The sequence below is a fragment of the Oryctolagus cuniculus genome, chromosome 5, assembly GCF_051225735.1.
Source record: "Oryctolagus cuniculus isolate XC-2025 breed Fujian yellow rabbit chromosome 5, ASM5122573v1, whole genome shotgun sequence".
Taxonomy (NCBI): domain Eukaryota; kingdom Metazoa; phylum Chordata; class Mammalia; order Lagomorpha; family Leporidae; genus Oryctolagus; species Oryctolagus cuniculus.
The window spans coordinates 66,223,471-66,231,050 of NC_142871.1; the positions used below are offsets into that span (position 1 = coordinate 66,223,471).

Consider the following 7,580-nt stretch of genomic DNA (forward strand, 5'->3'; position numbering starts at 1 on the left):
GCAGGGTCCTGTGTTGCTCCTCCACGAAGACGGGGAGCGACAGAAAGGTACCTATATATAGTTCCTCTGTTTGTATGTATTCGTAAAATTCCATAATAAAAGGTTTTAAAAATTATTTTAAATGGTTGAAAACAAAAGACTTATAAATAAAATTACACTACATCTATATAATATCAGACACATGTTAAAATTACTTCTAGACTGTTTCAAGTCAATTTATTTGTAATATAATTGCATTATTATAATATAGTTATTAAGAACATGAAAATTCTTTCTAGCCTGGATTAAGTTCTGCTCTACTGCTTTACAAGATTTTTTTACAAGTTTTTTTTTAATTGGCAAGATTAATACTTTTTTAAAATTTTTAAAAAATTTTTTTGACAGGCAGAGTGGACAGTGAGAGAGAGAGACAGAGAGAAAGGTCTTCCTTTGCCATTGGTTCACCCTCCAATGGCCGCCACGGCTGGCGCGCTGCGGCCTGCGCACTGCACTGATCCGATGGCAGGAGCCAGGAGTCAGGTGCTTTTCCTGGTCTCCCATGGGGTGCAGGGCCCAAGCACTTGGGCCATCCTCCACTGCCTTCCTGGGCCTCAGCAGAGAGCTGGCCTGGAAGAGGGGCAACCGGGATAGAATCCGGTGCCCCGACCGGGACTAGAACCCGGTGTGCCGGCGCCGCAAGGTGGAGGATTAGCCTAGTGAGCCGCGGCGCCAGCTGGCAAGATGAATACTTAATACAATTTAGGATTTTGTAAATATACAGAGGTGAGATCATTATAACCTTAACTTTTCTTTCCTCAATATCATGTTCTCCTCAGAGGTGACCTACTATCAGTTTTGTCCTGTTAGTCCTCAGAGAACATGATACTTCACAATATAATACCTTGGCATACTGAGTATTTTAAAATGAAGGAAATTGAGAAAACTACAGAAGCAGGAAGGTGGATGCCTGATTTTCACCTGCCTTTGTTCCCTAAAACAGATCAAAGGAGAGTTCTCTGAACTGCCTTCCCTGAAAGCAGGTCACAGCATCCTCCTTGCAGAGGGTCCCTGCTCTATACCTGGCAGCCAAGAGAAGCTGGACAGGTCTTGCTAAGTTCCCCCAGTTGATTGCCATTAGAACATACCCTTTTGTCTTCCATACTTCTGCATTACTATCCATAAAAATGCACAGTGGAGACGGTATTTGGCCTAGTGGCTAACACACCCATGTCCCATACTGGAGTACCTGAGTTCAATATCCACCTTGGATCCTGACTCCAACTTACTTCCTGCTAATGCAGACCCTAGAAGGTAGTGGTGACAGCTCAAGTAATTGAGTTAGTGTCATTAACATGATAGACCTGAGTTCTTGGATCCTAGCTTTGGCCTAGCCCTCTCCTGGCTCATTTTGGGAGTGAATCAGCAGGTGAGAGTTCTCTCTCCTTCTATCTCTCTTCTCCTATATCTCTGCCACTCAACTAAAAAAAAACCAAAAAAACAAACAAACAAAAAAAAAACAAAACAATAAAACAAAAACATAAAAAACTCCTCAGCTTTTCCTAGGTCTTTAGGTCTTCATTTCTTTTTCCTTTTCCTCTTCTTCCTCCTCCTCTTCCTTTTCCTATTTTTCTTCTTCTTCTTTTAAACATTTCATTGAAACTTTTTCTTGCGATATAAATGGAAATAAATTTTAGATATAAATGGGAATTAATTTTCCAGGAAGGAAGTTCTCATCAAACCTGTGCCAGAATTAGCTTATGGCCTCCTCTTATCTGATTCTGTATTTGAACCCAGTGTAGCCTGTCCTGCATTTCTTGTCTGCAGTGCTAAAACCTGGCCTACCTAATCCAGGCCATAGATATCAATGCTTGGGTCTTATATGATTGCAGGTCAATGTGTTCTTAGATCCCAGAGCCAAGGTTCCAGTATCTGTGAAGTCATTTTTTCTTAACCCATACTCATGCACCTTCAGCTCTTTCTCCAGGATTTTTTTCTTTCTTTCTTTTTTAAATATTTATTTATTTATTCAATAGGCAGAGTTACAGACAGAGAGAGGGCTTCCATTCACTGGTTCACTCCCCAAATGGCTGCCCATCTGAAGGCAAGAGCCAGGAGCTTCTTCTGGGTCTCCCACATGGGTGAAGGGGCCCAAGCACTCGGGCCATCCTGCACTGCTTTTTCAGGCCATCAGCAGGGAACTGATCAGAAGTAGAGCAGCTGGGACATGAACCGGTGCCCAAAAGGGATGCCAGCACTGCGGCGGGAGGCTTAACCTACTATGCCACAACACTGGCCCCTCTCTGGGATTTCTTCTGGCTTGGCTCCGTGGAATATGCAGTGAACAGTGTCTTTTCATTCCTCCCATTGCAAAAAGATCTGCCAGTGTGGGTATCTAGCTTTGGAAAGCACAAGGGTCTGGTTGTGAGCTGCCCAGTCAGTCTGTCTCCACTCTTCCCCACACAGATATTGAGTAAGAGCTTGTGCATGTGAAGTTCCTGTGTGGGGTTCTCCTTTACACCTTAATCCTGTGCATGATGGTGAGCCGAGAGACTCTTGTCACATAAAACATATTAGGGGCCACTGTTGTGCAGTGGATTAAGTGGCTACTTGTAATGTTGGTACTCCTTGTGAGTGCCAGTTTGGGTCCCGGCTGCTCTGCTTCCAGTCTAGCTTCCTGCTAATGTTTCTGACAAAGCAGCGTTAATATGGCCCAAGTGCTTGGGCCCCCACCTCCCCAGTGGGAGATCTAGGTGAAGCTTCTGGCTACTGGCTCCTGGCTTTGGACTGGCCTAGCCCCGGCTGTTGCAGCCATTTGGGGAGTAAACCAGCATATGAAATCTCTCTCTCTCTCTCTCTTCTCTCTGTATCTCTGTAACTGTCTTTCAAATAAATAAATAAAATCTTTTAAAATAAAGCTTAAATAAGTTTGTTATGCCTTTCTCATGTTAATCTATCTTTTGCTATAGGTTTCACAGACATGATCCTTGCAATGGACAAAGAAATATATTACTTTCTCTCTCATAAATTATTATCTTAACAGACTTAAAAACTGAATTAATATTGATGTGAAATTTAAGCATTCATGGTTCTATTATAATACATTAGTGCTTCAAAAAGTTAATTAAAAATTGGAATTGAAAGTATAACTTTATTTTGATGCAAAAAATTGGAGGGGCAAAATATTTTTTATATAGGTGAAAAATGCATATTATGAAAAACTATACATAGATTTCAAAAATTGTTGTTGCACCAATATAAACTCAAACTTTCCATACTTTTATACATGAGCTTTTGAAGTATTTTCATATATATGTTATCATATTATATAATTTTTTTGGTCAATTGATTCTTTAACTTACTGTGTTTAGGAGGTAGTAATAGTCACTAAAGAGGAATTTGCTTCTTCTATTTAAAATACCTATTTCATTTTAGACTAAATCTCATTTCATTCTTTTCTAAAAATTATTTTCATTTTATTTGAAAAGCAGAGGAGGAGAGAGAGAGAGAGAGAGATCATCAACCCACTGATTCATTCCCCAAATGCCTGCAATAGCCGAGGCTGGACAGGCCAAATCCAGGGACCTGGAGCTCAATCTGGGCAAAAACTTGAGCTACCATTCCTGCCTTCCAGGGTGCATATTAACAGGACGTAGCAATCAGAAGAGGAGCTAGAACTCCAACCCAGGCACTCAAATACGGGATGTGGTGTGACATCTTAATAATCTGATTGGTTGCATCAAATGCTGCCTCTTTTGTCTCATTTTTCTATAACAGAGTCAGAGCCTTCCTGGTGTAGAAAACAAAACAAATGATGCAATTTTAAAGATAAAAGAAATATTTACTATCTTTTGTTTCTATAATTCGTGTAGGCATGGAAATGTGTTAACTGGAGGCAGCAGAGATTTGGAAATATTTCTTTTGTTTTCCCAGAGCAATGATTCTGAGCCTCTGGTCCTATAATTATAGCCTCAGTCAGGTAACTTTGTTTTGGGTCATCCATGAGCTCATAGCTGCCTGTCAGTTGACTTTCTTACTTTTATTGAGCAGACAATTATTGTAATTACAGCATCTAAGCATTAGCAGGGACATAAACCATCATTTGTTTTGATTAACAAGAGTGAAAACAGAAAGCCATTCAATACTGTTGACACATCGATGCCTTAAAATATCTCCTGCTCCTTCAAAATCCAGATTTTTGTTTTTATCTGTGTACAGTCAACCCTCAATGACCGTGTTTCCATGGAGAACTCCATGGATGCCAAAGTCTGGCATGCCCAAGTCCCTTATATAAAATGGTGTAGTATTTGCATACAACCCACACATGTCCTCCTGTGTATTTTGAATCATCTCTGTATTAAAAACAATGACTAATACAATGTAAATGCTATATAAATAGTTGTTCTACTCTATAGTTTAGGGAGTAGTGACAAGAAGAAATATGGGCCGGCGCCGTGGCTCAATAGGCTAATCCTCCACCTTGCGGCGCCGGCACACCGGGTTCTAGTCCCGGTCGGGGCGCCGGATTCTGTCCCGGTTACCCCTCTTCCAGGCCAGCTCTCTGCTGTGGCCAGGGAGTGCAGTGGAGGATGGCCCAGGTGCTTGGGCCCTGCACCCCATGGGAGACCAGGAAAAGCACCTGGCTCCTGGCTCCTGCCATCCGATCAGCACAGTGCGCCGGCTGCAGCGGCGGCCATTGGAGGGTGAACCAACGGCAAAGGAAGACCTTTCTCTCTGTCTCTCTCTCTCACTGTCCACTCTGCCTGTCAAAAAAAAAAAAAAAAAAATGTACATGGTCAACACAGATGCAATTATTTTTTAATATTTTTTGAGCCTTGGTTAAATCCATGGATGTAGACCACAGAGTGCTGACTATACCATTATCTCAAACATTACTGAGGTAGATCTGCTGCCTGTGTTATAAGACACTTTTTTTTTTTTTTTTTAACATTTTAGGATATAAGGAATTTGTGGCCGGTGCCATGGCTCACTTGGTTAATCCTCTGCCTGCAGTGCCGGCATCCCAGTTTCTAGTCCTGGTTGGGACGCTGGATTCTGTCCCTGTTGCTCCTCTTCCAGTCCAGCTCTCTGTTGTGGCCTGGGAGGGTAGTGAAGGATGGCCCAAGTGCTTGGGTCCCTGCACCCTCATCGGAAACCAGGAGGATGTACCCGGTTCCTGGCTTCAAATCAGCTCTGGTGGCAATTTGGGGGGTGAACCAACAGAAGGAAGACCTTTCTCTCTGTCTCCCTCTCTCTCACTGTCTATAACTCTCTCTCTCTCACTGTCTAACTCTGCCTGATCAAAAAAAAAAAAAAAAGGATTTGTATATATAGAAGAAATTGATAAAACCTGTGCACCATTACTGGTGTGCTAAATAGCCTCCTACCAATAAAGTTACTACTGAGGCAATCTCTTTTTTTTTTTTTTTTTTGACAGGCAGTTAGTGTCTTTCTCCATGAAAATCTGTCAAAAGTTGCTTTAACATTTGAACTAGCTTCTCTCTTTCATAATAACTATTCTAGGGGCCGACGCTGTGGCGCAGTAGGTTAATTCCCTGCCTGTGGCACCGGCATCCTATATGGGTGCCGGTTCTAGTCCTGGCTGCTCCTCTTCCAATCCAGCTCTCTGCTGTGGCCTGGGAAAGCAGAGGATGGCCCAAGTCCCTGGGCCCCTGCACCCACATGGAAGACCTGGAAGAAGCACCTGGCTCCTGGCTATGGATCGGCACAGCTCTGGCCATTGCTGCCATCTGGGGAGTGAATCAATGGAAGGAAGACCTTTCTCTCTCTCTCCTTCTCACTGTCTGTAACTCTACCTCTCAAATCAATAAATAAAAATTTTTTTTTAAAACAAAAAGAACTATGCTAATCCTGACTACCACCAACTTTGCAGTCCATAATGAAGACATTTCTTTCTCTCTCTCTCTTTTTTTTTTTTTTTGACAGTCAGAGTGGACAATGAGAGAGAGAGACAGAGAGAAAGGTCTTCCTTTTACCGATGGTTCACCCTCCAATGGCCACCGTGGCCAGCGCGCTGCAGCCGGCGCACCGTGCTGATCCGAAGTCAGGAGCCAGGTGCTTCTCCTGGTTTCCCATGGGGTGCAGGGCCCAAGCACTTGGGCCATCCTGCACTGCACTCCTGGGCCACAGCAGAGAGCTGGCCTGGAAGAGGGGCAACTGGGACAGAATCCAGCTCCCCAACCGGGACTAGAACCCGGTGTGCCGGCACCGCAGGCAGAGGATTAGCCTATTGAGCCATGGCGCCGGCCATGAAGACATTTCTAAATGGATAGTAGCCACAAAGGAGGTAAACCCTGACGATACACCCATAAAGGCCCTAACTGCGGCCATTAACAAATTGAACACAAAGAAGTCTAATGACCCTCCAGTTTGTTGTGGATGTCAGGACACCTGCGGCAAAACTGCCCAAATGCTGACAGACAGGGCAAGCCCAAAACGCTGTGTCCCAGATGTAAAAAAAGCTTTCATTGGGCAAAAGATTGCAAGACCAAGCCTTTAAACTCCCAGTGGGGCAGCCCTCAGCCCAGCAAGTAAGAGGGAGTCCCACCACCATTAACTGGTCGATGCCTATCTTCAATCTGAGGCCAAAATTGACCCTATATTTAGATGACATTGCCTTTGTGGGTTTGATTGATATGGGAGCAGATGTCACTGTCTTAAAAGCTAGGGATGCAAGAAAAATGCAACATTGGAAGACAGCACCTGGGCCTGACCTCCAAGGCGTTGGAGGATTAAAATTGGCTGATCAGGTCATCACACCTGTAATGTGGCAAGATGACAATGGAGATACAGGAACAATCTTTCCACTAATTGCTGAGGTTTCCATGACCTTATGGAGGAGAGATGTGCTCTCACAAATGCAAGCAGTCCATACTATGGATCACAAACCTCCAACAGCTTTAATGGAGGGCCTACGAGTAAGATTCACCCCCAATTCTAGGGGCCACTGCTCACCTCATACAAAAGCCAGACACAATCCCCATTGAATGGGAAAAAACAGGAAGAAATCAACTGCAACATCTGGCACGCACACGTGACTGAGAAAGAGACAGCATGTCGGACTCGGCAAGGTCCCCCCTGGATTTCGGCAAGAAGGCCCCTCAGTGTTTTGCATGCTGTTTGGTTCTGTGAGGGTGAGCACAGAACCCCCTCCTACACCCCTTTCCTTGTCTTTGTCCTCGGTTTAAGTGACCCCAGGTTAGGCACACACCGCCCAGAAGTGTACACCACTTCTTGGCTCCTCCTTTTACTTTCGGTTCGCCCGACGAATTCACATAAGGGACTGATCATCCCAGAATTCAGAACCAAGTCATCTTCCCTCACTTGAGAGAGGTGACGCTCCGGAGACACCGTGTGGGCATACGGCCTTGACCTAATGAATCAAGGAAGTCCCCCACTAAGCACAGGACATACTTACTATCTGATACACCACTATCTGTTCGTCTAATGTAGGGAACCCCTGCAGAATGCCATCAGCTGCTGAGGTGCTAGGAATTTGCTTTGTTCTGGCAGCAGTGCTGTATGTGTCTTTCCTTTGGCTAGAGTTGGCATGGCGTGCCACTCTTAAGCACTCAGACATGGGA

At 44.2% G+C, this 7,580-nt stretch overlaps 1 pseudogene; it reads right to left on the minus strand.

The window, feature by feature from the left end:
* Positions 1-1,712: 1,712 nt before the first annotated feature.
* Positions 1,713-3,597, minus strand: LOC149126539 (large ribosomal subunit protein uL5 pseudogene; annotated as a pseudogene).
* Positions 3,598-7,580: the final 3,983 nt, after the last annotated feature.